This window comes from Bactrocera oleae, chromosome 6 (assembly GCF_042242935.1).
Source record: "Bactrocera oleae isolate idBacOlea1 chromosome 6, idBacOlea1, whole genome shotgun sequence".
NCBI lineage: Eukaryota > Metazoa > Arthropoda > Insecta > Diptera > Tephritidae > Bactrocera > Bactrocera oleae.
Window position 1 is genome coordinate 736,585 of NC_091540.1, and position 18,003 is coordinate 754,587.

At 33.7% G+C, this 18,003-nt stretch overlaps 1 non-coding gene across 5 annotated transcripts in view; it reads right to left on the reverse strand.

Annotated features, from left to right (window-relative positions):
- The window catches only part of LOC106623502 (uncharacterized), a 151,678-nt gene extending 134,830 nt beyond the window's left edge, over positions 1-16,848 (reverse strand). Inside the window, exons 1-2 of one of the 5 annotated variants that reach the window (XR_011397092.1) lie at positions 16,398-16,848; positions 5,270-5,640 (exon numbers count right to left, since the gene is read on the reverse strand). This is a non-coding gene — a transcript (uncharacterized protein). Of the gene's footprint in view, positions 1-5,269; positions 5,641-13,077; positions 13,389-14,379; positions 14,499-16,397 lie in introns of those variants that run through there. The other 4 variants (XR_011397091.1, XR_011397088.1, XR_011397090.1 and 1 more) reach the window with 4 other exon arrangements.
- Between the last annotated feature and the right edge of the window lie 1,155 nt (positions 16,849-18,003).

Sequence of the window (18,003 nt, forward strand, 5' to 3'; positions counted from 1 at the left end):
AGAAAATTACTAACATTATGCATTCATTCAAAACTTGCGTTTCTATGTTTCTACATAGTAGAGCCCTGGTAGAGGCATATAATACGAATTCTATTACTACAACTACTTTTCGTGATAGTGATCTAAGAGATTTTAAAGAAAAAGAAGAGAGAGGAAGGGTAGGGAGGAAGTGAGGGAAAGAGTTAGAAGCCCAGAAAGAGAAGGGGACGTTCCCAAGACAGTCCGGTCTACGTCATCGGAACGGACCCGGATTTTTATCCGGCTAAAGAATGTCAACTCGGCAGCATTCCGAATTACTTCATGGAAATTTTCTACTGTTATAACAACAAAAGAGAGAGTAAGAGAGAGAGAGAGAGGGAGAGCGGCACAGTATGAGCGAGATTAAATCCAAAATATCAGACCCCTCTATGGACCTAAACGCTAATTTTTGTAGGGCAGAACAAATGTTTACTGGACTGTAAGATGGTATAACATCAGAAACCCCTACTACAATTATTATACCTAAAAGTACATACCCTAAAAGAGAGGATGATTGAAATCAAATGAGAAAAATTATTTTCTCAATTCTCACCGCAATTAGAAATGTTTATTTGTACTCAAACTCTGACTTAATGTCATATATTTGCTTTATGTTGCTTTCCAAATATTCTCAAGCCTTTTCTCGGAGAGAATTTTATCTTTTATCTCCCAGTCTGCAGAGGGACAACCCGATAAATAGGCAGATAAAACGGTAGGATTTGGAAGAGCATCATATGAGTACTAAAACGCTTAAAATTATGGATCACCCGAATAGCTCAACTTTGGAAGGAGCTACAAAATATATTCGAGCTTCAGAAAGAGTTAAAAACTGTCGGTAATGAAGTATGATCTCATGACTAATACAAGCACGAGGTTCAATATTTCTGTTCCAGAATCTATCTAGTATTTTTTGTAAAAAAAGTCCATATATAGTCGTACTCTCATTACTTCTATTTGCAGTTATCTGTTCAAAGTGTTATATGAGTTTTTCTAAGCTTTTCGATTTATTATTTATTCTTCATAAATATACGTAATAATTTGCATTGATAAAGGAAAAGTCTTGCCTTTTTCTTTCATTACTATTTTTTTTCTCTAAAAAATTTTCCTACATTACCCATGAAAATCATTTTTCTTGCAGCATTGACAAATTTATTGCATTTCCTGTGCTTTCTTTGATTATTTATTAACCTCATTATATATATTTTTATTTCTTTGCTTTACTTGAATGCTAACCCCTTTTGCTAAATGCGACCCTACTGGAGAGTATGGTTTTCAATAAAAATGGGATACACGCAGTGATAGTTTTAATACCCTGTAGGGAAGTTTTTATACCTTTAGAGTCATTTTGGCAAAATACACAAGTGAACCAGGTTTGAACCAGTCCGTGATTTGTGGGGTTGTTTTAATCCAAAAACTTTACAGATTTACAATTTATGTCTCAATATTAAAGTCCGCTCAAAGAATTTCAACTATTTTGCATTAGTTTTGGTGGAAGAGCTTGATTCTCAAAGCTATCATCAAACTGAATATCGAACAATAATAGAATTATAGAAATTTTTTGTAAAAAGAAATATTTATACCCTGCTTGGGGTATATGAGGTTTGCCACGAATTTTAAAACACCCAGTAGGAAATGTTGAAGACCCCATAAAGTATATATGGTATATAAATATCGGTCCAAAATTTTGTACACGTCTTGTCTCCCCAAGAAGCGGCCAATTTGTAGAAACCCGCGAGATCGGACCACTATAGCACCTAGCTGTCATATCAACTGACAGATTAAAATCATCATCCATCTATGAAATTATTTTTGATAAGTTATCTTCACGAAGTTATGCTAGCACAGTTCACGCTATTCTCAACAGGGCATTTAGATAGATGGCAACGACACTGCTTGATTGTGCAAAAATTGGCAACAACTTTTTCGCCAGATTTTCCCATACTTTCAACACTTTGCGTAATATTTTCTTTAACTCACTTTTCCTCTTCTGTTGAGTATCAACCTTACTCTTAGCAACATTGCTACAATTTCCCACAGCAACCCACAAATTTCATTTACTCTTTTCTTATTTAATTCCGCACTAACCCCTTTTGGCACTTGAACTGCTTCAAGCACATACATTTTTTCAATGTTTTGTGAGTGATAGTAGACGTTGGGAGAATTGTTTTTCTTCAAGTTTAATTTTGCAATTTTTCTTTTTGGCCAACTGCTTTTCACACCCCCTTAAGGATGGGGATATAGCTTTAGAAACGGAGGGTAGCCCCACTGTGAATTAGTTAAGGGTTACATAGCTTCGTATACAAACATACATTATTTTATGGTGGTTGCTTAACACTATTGCATACCCATACATACAACCTCCCTTCAGCAAGCTTGCCACATTTCCAGCATTGACTTTGACATTCTCGTTTCGTGCATAACTTCAAAATTTCCCTGCCGTTTTCCCACTACTCTAATGCACGTGTTTAGTAGATAGCTGTATATGTGTGTATATATGCGGTTTAGTAAGCTTACATGTGTGTGTGTGTGTACCTATTTCCTTTTGGCACATTTACGTCATAATGGCATTTCCTGGCATTCCCCCTTTTCGTTATGCTTGTTTAGCAAACACACGCACTCATACATAAACTCATTATACTTTCCCAGTTTCGACGACTGTTTCTTTGTTGCTTCCTTTGCCACATCTCACGCTCACATTTTTTAGTCGGTTTTCTTTCATTTCAATGCTTGCAATTAAATGTTGTTTTATTTGTTACGAAAATCTTCTGTTGTCGTTGATTTTCTTTGGGTTTATTTCGCTTGTGTTATAATTTTATCATTTCTACAAATACAATAAATGTTACGAAAAGGCGAGTGACAAAAATGAAAAAAGCGGCACTAAAACGATTCTATTGTGTTGATCAACTGATTTGTTGTTCTATTAACTGGGGAAATTTAATTCAGAACTCTTCAAATCAACTTCAGATATGAGAAACATTTCTTACCAGAAGGTTGTTTAATTCAACAAAAATGCTATATTTGGAATATGAACTTTTCGAAAGAGACTCTCTAGGCTCCTTGGCATCCAGAAAAGGTTATCGCACCACAAATGTTTGCTTCTCGAAGATTTTATGGATCCATGTATTTTCTTTAAACTAAAATAGACCAATATCTGCTTCAATCGGGAGCACTCTAGGCCAATGATTTTCCACTTTTTAGTTCATAAGCTCAATACCAATCACTTAAGCTCCAAATCTTAAAGTCGAGCTAAATCGTGCAACAAGACATACAGCGCTTAAACCTTCATTTTATGAAGATTTTTGTTATCGCAACTCTTGGTCATTATATCTTGTAACTATCAGGCTTAATCATCGACTAACCGAAGCAATCGCGTCTATTTAGTATCAAGCACAGTGGTTCGGTCTTTCTAGCTATCACATGCGTCTATAACAATATAAAGTATCTATATTCTATGTCATATTTGAATAAAACTGTATTTTCTTGCTTCAGCACATTTTAAATAATTTTTAGCCTAGGGACTTTGAAATGGAAGTATCCGATAAAATATGATAAAACAAACTTGAAACATTGGCTAAATTAGCAGAAAACACCTTTTAAATCCGTTAAGTAAAAACTTCGTCAGCCTTCACGATGGCTCCATCACATAGATCCCCATTATATAAGTCTAATTGAACATTGAGATTAACACAAAGGCGAATGAGCTTGTACAGCTGGGTGGTTCGCAAAAATCACCTCAAGCGAAGTCAGTAGCAATTTCGATTATAAAACGAAAATGATGCCAGAACTATTAAAAAATGTATATAGAAATGCGAAAGTGAATGCTGATAATTGTTTAGTAGAAAAATGGGTACTTATGCTATGGCATACACATAAGTTACTTAAGCTGAGACTCTCATCGAAGAGCATTTAAAGTGTTGGACGATTTTTGGAATAAATAGTCTTTCAAAGTTTGAAAAAATAATCTATGAAAATTATTTATGAAAATACATATACTTCCAAGGGCTTATACTTCTTTTTTTTAAACAATCTGTTGAGAATTACAAACCGATTTGCTAAATGAATGAAATAACCTTTATGTAATTTTATTTTAATATTTTTTGTAAAAAATATCCGTGTGCTATACTTCTTCATCCGCATTACTCTCTTTTAGTAATCTTTACAATTTCCCTCGTCTTGTGTTTATAATGCAATTTTGATTGAATACGCCGCATTCTTGCCCCGATACTCGTTACAAGTGTATATATGGTATATAACTACTTCAATACATTTGTATTTACTTTTGAAGCCAGTTTACATTTATTTAGATGTATATTTTGATTTATATATAATACATAATGTGTGTTATTGTGATCAACGCCAAAGCTTTTTGTTTCCTACATTTCCATTACCTTTATGCCGAAAAAAATCATATATTTTACTGAATAGCAATGATATCTTACGAATTGTTCAATTCAATTTTTATATTGCAACAGCTTACAGGGGTTGTTTGCACCCTCTGAGTGTCAGAGCACAGACTTACTTCCATGCAACATGCGTTCTTCACCTTTGCGTGCGTCTTATACGAGCATACGAATGCTTGCTCCCCAACACTTCACAGCCACAAGTTACTCCACGGTCTACATTTTTCTTACATACTCGCCATTCTTTGCCGCTCCTCAATATCTCGGCTTTATTTATGTTATTTCTCAATCTTTCATTTTTCTTGTATCCCTCTTTAAATCATCTGGTCTCCCGCAACGTACACTAATCCTCATTTATAATTAATACTTCACCTTCATTTTGTGGGTTGTAACTCTTATTGTTGTTGTGTAAAAACAATAAATCAATCAGAGACAAAATGCAACATGTGCTCCTGATATCTAAATTCTTGTAAATATGTAAGTGTATTTATAAGGAAGACGAGTAAATTGATATGTCGATGTGTATATATACATGGTATATTAAGTTCAAGAAGGTTGTTAGATAAAAGAGCTCAACAGTAAAGCGAAAAGTTGTTTAATTAGTTTAAGGTTAATAGTATTTAGAAACATTAAATGAATATGTCGACCGATTTCTTTAGTCTAACCTTGGAAAACATTATCCGAACAGCAGAACTCAAACAAAAAACTTCTTATGTTTGTCGTTATGTTAGATAAAAATGCAAGACATTCGTCACATGACTGTTGAAACATCGATAACAATTTTTGCCTTGGAATCCATCAAACAACTAAAAAATAAATATTTATATAAACAAGATAGTAAATTGGCTTACCAATTTCTCCGTTCGCTTGCTCCAATTATTTTCAATGACGTTTTATTTAATTGTTTATTTTTTTTAGAATTTTTTAGCACAAATCACTTATTTTTTGTTGTTCACAAATTATTAGCAGTGCATATTAGTAGAAAAGGTTTCGTATTTTCGATCGGAATGAAATATATACTTGATTGTAAACTTCGTTTTATTTAACAAACACTTTTCACTTTATTTTACAACAATTCTACACAGTTCGCTTATATACTGTATCCATTACTTATTTATAGCATGATATATTTGTTTACTTCCTGCTATTTTTACAGGTGACTTTCTGAGGCTCACGCACACTAGTGCAGCGGCGAAACGTTAAACGCGAAGCCGTTAAAACGCTGAAATGAGAACAAGAAAAGTTTCATTAGAATTTTGTATTAAAGCAGGAATGACAATTAAGCATGGAGGAATGTTGCGTATACGACACGGCATGCACAGCACATTATACAGCTTATAAATAAATGCGTAACGAATTTGTAGAGCAATGAAATCTTTACGCAAAAGATACGAATGTATAAAATACAGTTATACACACAATTTTCTTTTGATATGTATGAGTGTGTGTTGTTGTTATTTGTATGTACATTAATATGTATGTATATTTAAGTGACAGTTGAAGTAGACAACTAATGCTTTAATGGTGGCTGAAGAGCGTAGCATTCATTTAAGAGTAGCGTTGCCAGCTTTTCTTGCTTTTCGTTCTTATTATTAATAAACATATTGCTTTTATGGTTTTTTATTTTTATAACTTTTTTATTTTTTATAACTCTTTTTAATTTTTAATAACTTTTTTATAAATTAAATTTTTTTTAAATGTTTTTTCCTGATATGACATTAATTACGTAATGGTGTTGCCACCTTTTCTTGTTATTATTAATAATTTTTTTTTTTATGGAAATTTTTAATAATTTTTTTATTAGTTAATATACATAAATTTTTTTTCTTCTCTTGCATCATTTTGCCACCATTTACAACATGTTTTTATGCGAATTTTAGCTTTCGCCCACAGCTGCTTTATTCCAACTTTTTTTCCTCCTCTTTCCATTTGCGCTTTGTTGTACGCTTGCACACCTGACGCCAGCAACAAAAAACCGAAGTGTCGACGCAATGATGCGCGTGCGGCGCGTAATTGTGGCAGCAATCAAAACATTAACAGCAGCGCAGTGACAAACAAACAAACAAACAGATATGGTGAATAACAACAGCGCCAACAAAACAACAAACAGGCAACAGCGACAACAACCAAGGGTAAACACATGCGTGCGACAACGAATAAATCATGTAGGATACCACACATTTTTACGAGCTTTGCCGAATGCAGTGAAAGACAGTGAGTGATGAACGGCTAGAGAGGAGAAATAAAAGAAATGGGGGGATTTGGTGGCAACACAGGTGTATAGTGTGCGTTTTCAGCCGCTGCAGCAACAGCAATATAAACAAGAGCCGCTTGGCTTTTGCCGCCGCCACTTGTGGTTGTTATTATAACGCTACTTATTGTTGTTATTACTTACTTGAGGAATTTTGTATGCTGGCAAATAAGTTGTGTTGTATTCATAAGCAACAACAACAACAACAACAGGAATATGAAGAAAAGCACAGCTACTGTACAGTGACATTTTATGTTTCAATTTCAAATATACAGATTTTTTACGAGCTGGTGAATTTAGCCGAGCTGTAAACTGTGCATAATTATATACATACACATGCATACCTACACACCAACATACACATCCTCATACAATATATAAATGTGTATTTTGAACGTCTGCCATGTTGTCTGGCAACTCACGCGCTCCTCCCCGTAACGTGCACCTTTTGCTTTTAAGTATGGCTGAGACGTATTCAGGTGCGTCTGCACTTAACAAAGGTACGTAGGAAAGTAAACACAGCTGTTAATGTATTGGAGTTTGTGTTGAAAAATCCCTGCTGTCATATACCCATGGGTCTTTTTGAGGTGGTCTTTGATATTACGATAAAGTAGTAACAGTTTTATGAGAAAAAAGTTTCGATTAAATAGTGACCAGCACTCTGATGAATTCCAGGATCTTGTTAGGCGCCTTTGCAACAACGTGCTCGCTAATTGGTATCAAGGATACCTCTTTAGAGGACTAAACGAGTAGGCTCTACAGAATTTTCTTATTTCAATAAAATATCTGATGGCATTACTTGTAGAGCTTTGTAGGAAAAGCCTCCAAGAAGTACTGAAAGACTAACGTACTTCATATTCCATTCTCCGCATCCTTCATTTTGCATCATGAAACAGAAATGTATGCCTCATTTCCCGAAAATGTCTTCAACAAATGCTTATTGGGTTCAACTTAAACCCCTATACAATTTGACGCCAGACAGATGTTGCCACTTTGCGTGAATACATGCGTTGTTGCCATACCCATTTAACTCAACCGAAAACCCCCAACAAAGAAGCTTGTTTGATTTTAGCTTTGCAGCGGTTGCCGCTAACGTTGCAAGAACACGTTATTTACGAGTACAAACAAGCAAACGAGCACTCAGTGGGGCGTTCTGGAGGAAGCACTAGTCCAAAAGGATGAAAAAAATATCAAAACAGGGAAATCGGAGGATAAAGCAGAAGCAGAAGAACAAAGAGAAGGACAACAGTTTTGAGACGACAACGATGACGCTAGACGTCGGCGGAGAAAAATGACACTTCAAATGTGTTGCAGCACGGGCGCGCAAAAACAGTGTGGCAAACGAGACGGCAGAAAACAACAACAAATCCGCAATCAACAACAACAAGTAAGTAGCTTCAAAACACAGCAGCAACAAAACATCATCAGGCAGTCAACAGCAGTCGGGCGGTGGCAAGCATAAGCTGCGATGCCACTGCGTTTGATGAAGATGAAGAGCCAGACCGTCTGCGTTCGAGTCGAGTCGTCCTGCAGTCTGCGACTGACTGACTTTTCATTTATACATTTATATGTCGGTATGTTTGTTTGTGTTGCCCTCTACACGTGTCTGCAGCAGTAGGTGTGCGTATGTAACGGCATATAAATGATGTTGTGCATGTATGTGTGTTTGGCGAGGTGTTTGTCCCTGCTTCGTGGGGGTTGTTTATGGCGCTTGGACGCGCTTGACTGGATTCTGGGTTGACGATTGAAGTTTTACATAAATAACAGCAGCAATAGTAAGCAGCAATCGAAATATAACAACAACAGCAACAATAATATACCCAAAAAGCAGTAGATTGGCATCCGGTAAATGCTGGTAAGTCCAAAGCTGTTAAGGCGTCAAGCAGCAGCATGAATGACCTTATGCGTAGCAGCTTTTACTGCTCTAAGCCTTAATTAAGAGGTGCGGTGGTGTAAATGAAAAGAAGTTTTTTCAAATATTGGGCGTTCCAATGACTTCAAGAGATTAGTTTAGGTTAGGTTAAAAAGTCGATCCTGTCACATGCGTCGACAAAGGTTTTCGCAGTCGCACAGAAGCTGGTCGTCGTCCACCGCCTGCTAAGCTCACGCGAGGTACGTAGGTCCAACGAAGAGCCAACTCAGGTGATCTAAAGTATGTTTGCCTTTGTCCTAGTTCATTTCTGTGATATCATAAGCATATGCTGCAGTAATTTCTTCAGATATTACTTCCCTTTACTACAGGTGGAGATTTTACTTAAAGTCTAAGAAGTGATAGTTTCAACATAAGACTACTTAAAGAGACCTAAAATACAATAGCGAACGAGAGTGTGAGCTTACCGAGTTGAGGTCCTCATATTTTTCTAAAGTTTTGTGAGAAATCTGCCAAAAATTAAATGCTAAAGTTTTTGGCTAAAAATTATTTGAAAATGCTGGACATGGCCTATTGAAAGAACATGTCGAAGTTATGGGATCAACCTGGCATAAAGTTCCGAAAAAACCCAACACCATCACTATTCTTTCATTTTTAATGCAGGTCTACTATTTATGCTTTCACTTGTTGGACCTTCTAGTTATTTACTTCGAGCATTATTGCTTGCTGGGTGAACAACATAAGCTGGTATAATAACAACAAATCAGCATCATTGGTATCAGCATGTGCAAGAATACATCAAATGTTACATAAATAATAGCAAAAATGTCAATAGCACTAGTGTAATGGCTGATGGTACAACAACAAAAACAACAACAATAATTTGCTGCGTAATACTAAATAAGGCCACCCTTGGTCCGTCACACGACCAGCCCGCTAGCCTGCCAGACAAACTCAATTAGACAGCTGGGACTGCAGTAGCAGCAGCGGCGTTGCTTGCAGCGGCAGCAACAAACCAACAACACAACAACAATTTAAGCTCCATATAGTGACTGTTGCGAACGAAATTTCGTCGAGGGCAATAGCTCGGATATTTGTAATACGTCAATTGCGAGTCTTATTGCTTCGTTTTTGGTTTTATTCTAAGCATTTTTTTTTGTATTTTTCTTTTTTTTTGGGCTTCGACCGGAACTGCAATTGGGCGATATTGGAAAATGTTATGTGACACATGTGAAATGGCAAATAAATAAATAACTGTATACATTGGGGAGTGAATTTTGTATGAGGCGATGAAATTTCTGTGCATTCTATTAAAGCGCTGTTTTTTTTGACGAAGTTCGTGAATATTAAAGAACTAGATTGGCGAAAACGATAAAAATATACGTGCCTCAAACTTTATATTTGGCTTCGAGATTTCAGATACACATAGAACTTTATGAATCCAATCACCACTTCATCAAAAATATAGATACGTTTCTTCAGAGGATATTCTTAAGTATTAATATTAAAAAAATAGTTAGAAAATGAACGACGGAGGCCGAAGACTAAGTTTTAACAGTAAATGATGCTTCGGTGGCAAGTTTGAGACTCAAGAACCTATGCTAATGGGTGATGCTTTACTATTTGCTCCTAATCTCTTGAACAAACTTTAAAAATTTTCCAACGGGTAGGTAAAAGAGTGATTGATGGAAATATGAGATGGTGTGGGTTTTTCAGTTTTGTAATGGTCCTGCGGTAGAAGCAATCGGCACCAAGTTCGATGATAGATTTAACCTAACATTAGATAATGCTTTGAGAGAATAGCACTTTGCTATTTAATTGAGAGGCCTCTTATTTAAATAACTTTAAGAGATATTCGGTATACGAATTGCTAATTAGTGAAATTAGCTTGCATTTTTATAGGCTATTCATAATTAAAGTAAATAGTTAACTCAATAGGAGTTAATGCGACAGCTAAAATTTTTATTTTTAATTTTTTCTCAATAGGTTTTTGAAGTTGGCAGCCTTTCAGTTTACTCTTCTGTAGATATCTTTTAGATGTGAAATATTATTTTATAATAATTGAAACTCAAGCAATCGTGCTATTTAAATATTTTCATTTTCCATTCAAAATTTGCATGTCAAATACCTTAGTATCTTAATTTCGTATATAAAGCTCTAAATCACGCATTTTTCTGCACTTCACAGCTCAATTATGAAAAAGAATTCACATAACTATGCACTTGAGGGATTTAACTCGTTTAACGCCAGTCATTTTATAGCTATCAGACACATTAAAGAAAAATCTCGCTACTTGACGCCGAATTATCTGAGCAATGTCTGCAATGCAAAAGAAGCAGCAAGAAAAGGGAGCGAAAAAAGCACAAACATTGCATTAATAAAAAGCCACAACTTTAAAATAGTCACAGAATTACGGAAGACGCTACACATACGCTTGACTTTGCAAGTGTGTGTGTGTATGCCAGCGCTATTTCCTTTTTTGACTCTTTGTGCTGCACGTTTTTCACAATGAACGACAAAACTGCCAGACAAACAGAGAGTAAAGTTGTTGAAGAAGAAATAGAGAGTGAAACTCTCGCGTAAATGTTAACTGTCTACCTCTTTGTGCTTTTTGTTGTTGTTTGCAATAAAGTTTAGTGGACTGCTTTTTTGCGAGTAAGAAAATGCCATTTCTTTGTGGCCTTTAACTGCAGCAGCAATGAATGACTGTAAACGAAAATGAGAAAAAAGTCAGAAGTAATAACAAAAAATGCGAAAAACCGGAGATAAAATGCCGACAGTGTGGCCAGTTTACTTGCATGTAGGTGCACGAAGCAGCAACAACGGCACAGTGTCAGTCACGACTACGTCAGCGACATCGACGCTAGCCAACGCTGTGTGGTCTGCAGGTGTCTAGACGTTGCAAAAAGGGCAAACCGATGCAGTCGTACAGGTATCGCGCAGGCATGAGTGTGCATTCGCTGTGTATGTGTGTGTGTGCATGTGCGTGTATGCATTTGCAAGGAATTGTCAAAGCAAACAGCGTTGTCACATATTGTCGCTGTAAATGATGCGACGTCAGCCGCGATGAAATGCAGTCGCCTTCGCTGTTGCGCAGCACGCCGGCACGCGCTCTCTTTAGTGCGCTACTGAAGCCTTTTTTGTTTTGCTTTTTCAAGCAATTGGTATTTACTTATGTTACTAACACACAATACAAATATTTGTATGTATTTATTTATTTATTTTTCTCACTTCTGCCGAAACTTTATATGATTTGCTTTTTCAAGTAGTTTGCTTTGCGAAAACTTCGCACTTGTATGCCGGCAGCGCTGCCATGGCTACTTATGCTCCCTGGTTGTACGCAAGTACTAAGTCTTTTGCTGCATTCTAGTGACTTTTACTTAGACATTGTGGTCGTTTTGGGGTCTTATATTTATCAGCTTCATAAGTTTCCATGCTTTTTATGTACATGTGTGTGTGTGTTTTGAGGTTTAATGTGATTTCTTAAGCTCAGTATCAAGTGATTTATTTCGCACAGTGGCGCATTATAAATTATGCATATGTAATATACATACATATATGTATATGAACTAGATGCGTATGTTTATATACATATGTGCTCATATGAGATCTCCCTTCTATCTTAAGATTTGCTCACAAATGGCTTTGTTGATCCATTTTCCAACTTTTCCGACCAAAGTATATGCTTTAAAAACTCTAGGTGTGTCTGTAATTTATATATGCGCTAAGAATTTCTTAAATATTAATATATTATGGATTACTCAGTGGAAAAATGCTATTTTCTGAGCATTAAAGGAACTAGTTACTAACCAAGTACATAAAATGCAATCCTGAGCAATAAATAAACTCTTTTATTTACACTGTTTTAATATGATAATGAGACAATATAAAAAACTAAAAATAATTACGAGTTCAGAAGCAACTTGTTGGATATGGCTGTGATTGAATTTCAACAAGTTAGATGCATAGAGCAAATAGAAAATAGGGGTTTCGACGTGAAAAGGTTCTTTCCTTGCAAGGAATGCCGTTTTTCACACAAATAAAATGCAATAAAAATTCCCAAATATTATATTTTTTTTATTTTTAGCAAATTATCTCACTTTGTTATCACAAAAAAAATATTCATAACAATAAATAAAAAATATTACTGCACAATGTAATTTTAATTTGTTAACCTTCCTAATTGCCTTTTCTACACTGAATATTTTTTAATATTTACAGCCTAATTTATCTACGGTTCACTGTTAACGCATGCTGCCTCAATTACTGCAGTCACAGGGCCGCTACGCTAGTAGCAGAATAAGTATACAAATAGAACATATTGCTAGAAATGTTTTTTCTTATAGAAAAATAATTTAAAGGGAACAATAATTTATGTTTTTTGTTTTACAGTTGAATTTGCGTATATGTAAATACATTTGTACACACATATATATTTTCAAATATTTATAATGTACACTTTGATTCACACAACTTAACCACGCATTGACATTGACTCTGAGTCAAAAGAGTACAATGCAAAAACCCTAGCGGATCACCAACCACCGGCTCGCTAACAAGCGCTGCTGCTGCGTTCACTACGCCAACGTTTTACTAACGGCACATGCAGTCGCGTGTCTGCCGCTGCTTTCACACCAGCTATCAGCTTCGCTTTTTGTTTAATTTATTTGTTTAAATTTATTTTTACAATTTTTCTACACCACCTCTTAATCACTTATTTGTTTATTTACTTGTTTTTTCAAGTCTTAACTTTTTCTTTAAACTAAAATGCTCACAAAATATAAAAACCCACGCGCACAAAGAAATTCACACTACACTTATTGTCGGCGCCGCTCTGCGCTCAGTTCACCTCTGTTAATTGCTCACTTGTGTCTCGCTCTCTGTTTGTTCGATACCGTTGCGTATTGTTGCTGTTTGCTTTAGTTTTTGCAAAACAATTTTTTGCTTTTGCTTATTTCTTTTCTCTCTTTTTCATTAATTTATATTTGTTTAATATGGCTTGTTTATTTTCGCAAATTTTATTAGCACATTTGCGTTCTCAATTGAGTTGTAAAGTTTAATGCCGTATTTCTCATTCATTATAATTTTATTGGCACGCATTGAAGATTCAAAAATTTATTGATTTATTTCGCTGCCGTTAGCGTTGTTAACGTCACTGCTGCAGTCGTCGCTCGCTGCAAAGCAGTGCAGCCGGTGGTGGTTTGTTGATAAATGCGTTGGAATGCAAATAAGCATGTAAAATTTAATGTTTCAGTTACAAAAAGATTAATATTTATGCATTTTTTGATTTTTGAATCTTTTCGTGCTTTATTAATATTTATATTTATTATTAAATATATTTTTTTATACTTTATTTTACTATTATTATTATAGCTTGATTTGGCTACAGCAAAGTATTAAAAATATTGACTAATAAAAAAATATAAAAAAATAAATATTTAACAAATATTATTTAAATAAAAATAATAAATTATTTTATTTATATTTTTTTTTTCATTAACATATGATTTTTTAATAATATTTTTTTTTTTTTAATTTTAATTAATTTGGGTATTTTTAAGATTATAGTACTTTTGAATATAGGTTTCATGAGCTAACGAAAAGAATCAAAAGTATGGATTCTCAAGAAAAAAACTATAATTTAATGAATTCAATTTTTAATTAATTGTATGCGATCTTGTTCTTCTTCGTTTATATGAGATCTTTCTTTTTGTTTATATTACAAATGTTTACTAAATATTATTTTTTATCAGAACTTTTCTAGATTGGCAATTCAAGTTTAATATTTATTAGTTATTTTACATTACTAATTGAGATTAATTAAGGTTTAAAATACTCACTCGTCACTTAAGTGTTGGAAAAACAATATTTATATATATCGAACTCTTCCGTTTGAATCTCAACTTTAAGTCAACCAATTTTATTTGTACATTCGCAATATCCTTATCGTGTTGTTCGAAAAAAATTTAAATGAAATAATGCTAAAATTAACAAAACAGTTATATGAAAAAAAATTGTTTATATGAAATAGTTGGAATTGTTTCGTTAAAAATTTGGAGGTAAGTAAAAATAATAATTAAGAGTGAAGATATAAGCAAATAAAACTTAATTTTCTTTCAAAAAGCTCCGAAAATATAATTTTTTCAGTTAGATTTTCTACCCATACTACTTTAAAACAACACAAAAAGCAATAAGCTATTGCGTATTTCTTTCTAAAAGATTTGTTACAATTTTTTTTTATTTTTATTACTATCGCTTTATAGTTTAAACACCAAAAAGTCATCACTATCTTCTAAGTTATGTGCTTAATAGATTTGGAAAATATTTACATAATGCGAAATATTTATGATTTCAATATTTAATACGAGCTCATTTATTATTTCAAATATTTTTTCTTACTTAATGAAATTTCATATTTAAAAAACCACTAAAGACAAACTTAAAAAAAGGAAAAACAAAAAATAGTAATTTTATATAAGATTATTGTATAACTAACGAATTTTTTAACTTTTGTCAAAATTACATATTCCAATAATTTTTAATATTATTTGAAAAAAACAACAACAAATAATTTAAAAAAAAAACACATTTTTAAAAACGAATTTTATTGTATAATTTATTTAAAGAATATTTCAACACATTTTAATTATAAATTTAAAAAATTTTAACTGACAAAATAAAAATGTTTTGTAGATATGTATATAAATATATATATTTTTTTTTAAATTAAATTTCAAATTTGTTATGTAAATTTCTTTAATATATTCACTTATTTAATATATTACTTTATTCCTTAAGAACTAAATATTTTGTAACAATTTGGGAAGTTTTCTTTAAACTTTTAATACGAGAAATTAAAAAACAATATTTTTTATTTATTCGAAATACTGTGTATATCTTTAATTAATTTAAAAATAGTTTTTAATTTGTATTTTGTTAATTTTAAATTATTTTATTATAAAAAACAAAAAAAAATATGTTTTTAAAAGTTTTTTAATTTTATAAAAATACTATTAAATTTTTTTTTTGTGTGGTTTCAATGTGACAAGCAGAAATATTCGAAAAATGAAAGTATTAAATAAATTATGTACTTGTATTATATAATTTTAAATATTATATTGAGGAATTGAAAAAAAACTTTAAAAATTTATAATATTAAATTAACATATTATTAGTTTGCACAAAATTTTTTTTTTATATTTTAGGAATTATGAAAAAAATTAAATAAATAATTTATAATAATAAAAAATTAAAAATAATTGCCGAATGACGAAATATATTTCAAATAAATTATTTAAACTGATAATGAAAATATGAATAAATAATGTAAAACTAATATGTGATGGAATAAAAAATTATAATTTCAAAAAAGGTTTTCAAATTTTTCAATAACACAAATGTGTTGCGCGAAATTATTCGAAATTAATTTCCGATTTGTTAAAAACATGTTTATGTTTTAAAATTCAACATGTATTTTGAAAAATTCCGTTATGAACACAACTCTTTGTTTTATCAATGTTATTCGAATTTTATTGAAAAAAATTCAAAACTTCCTTTCATTATATCAACTGACCAAACGACCGTTAACACGTTATTTAGTAATTTTGCAAAGCGCCAAACACGCTGGCGTCGCTGTTATCCGCAGCCAACTGATTTATTACTTTGACTGCGCTCGACTCAAATACGCTCAGCGCTGGCACGAAGCTTGCGACGCGGCTGCAAATTAACGCTGCCAACAGCAATAACAACACACCGCTGTTGGAGCTACTGAATGGAAGCGCACACAAGCACGCATACACACAAATATATATATATATATATGATACATATGTATATATTGGTATGTAGATACACATACTTGTACACTACCGTTATTCCACCACCGTGTTTCGTCAATTTTCTACCACGATAAATTGCACTGCGCCTGATTTTCCTGCAGCTTTAACTGCGGTGTCTACTTGTTTTTTCGTTTATTTATGTTTTACCATTTTTTTTTACTATATTCAACTATATTCACGCTATGACGCTGTGCTGTCGCTCACACTGCTCTGACCGCCATTGAATATCCATTAATTCATAAATACACCGTTTGCCGTTCGAAGATTCGAAGTAGAGACGCGCTCGCGCTAGCTTAACCGTTCGTTTCCATCAGCGTACTAGATGTTCAGGCCGAATGTTTCGCAGTCGTTACCGTTATTGGCATTCGGAACACTTGCGTCCGCGCATTGAGGGTTGATTTCCGCTGCAAAATAACTAGCTGCAAGCTAAGATCTTTCTTGAGCCTTGACCACCCACCACCCGCACAACCAATTTTCGGCTTACCGTTTGCCATAAACAACCACTAAACTCGCTCATTTCCTCGAACGGTGCTTTGTAGCCTTGTTGTTGTATTTTTTCTTATAGCGAAACGTTACGACAATTGGCACGCGCTCACACACAAATTGACATTGCAAAACCAAAGTGATAAAAAACAAAGAAACTATTTCATTTACAACAACAACAATGCAATGTAGGCAAACAAACAAATCGTAAATTTCTCATTTGCGAAATGAGCACGCGACTGCGCCGTATGGGCGGCAACGCTCTGTGCGCTCTGAGTTATTGGCTCTCTTCGTATTGTTTTGGTTTTGTGTATTATTTCAAATTCGCTTTTGGTGTTTGGTTCGTTGGAGCCATATGATAGCAGGCACATACATATGCATATGTCAACAGTGCTGCCAAATCTAGGAAATCCCGAAATATTTCTATAATTTTTACGATGAGTTGAATCGACAACGAAAAACAACAGCTTTATAAAAAACTCAGACGATCTCTAGCAAAAGTTGTCTTGGATAAGAGACGACACTCATTAGAAATTATCTCAATATACCCTTCGGGAAATTCATTCTAGAGGCGTACGGTTCAACAATAAATTAATATTACTGCCGACCTAATGTAAAGCTTGAAATACGTCCCATGGCTCAAATTCTAAGGCGTGATCTATAACTTAGAGATCTAGGAATCCAAGCTAAATTTGGGAATTTGACTAATTCATCGTAGCTTCGACTATACATAAGCGAAAATCCGTTCCGTTAACGTGGATTCCAAGATTCAGAGCTCAAATTCGTGTTTATGCACACATATTGCTCAGGTAATTTAATTTCACGATGGGAGAAAGAGAGTCTATACAACTTAGGACAGTCTTTAAAGTTTAAGATCATTCCGCTTTGCGATCTTTTACGAGGCAGGCAGGAAGTCAACATTCTATAGGAGAGTATTTACCTTCTCATTTACTTTCGGATATATCATTATCTTTATATGAAGGACCACTACCTGGTTCTATATTAAGAAGCGCCATAGTCTTACTTACAATAGATCGCAGAATGAATTATACTGTCACAATTAACTTATAGTGTCTCTTTTGACAACAAAGTCGACAATTTCAATTGTGTTTCGTTTAAAAAGTTACAAAGTAGGAGATTTGG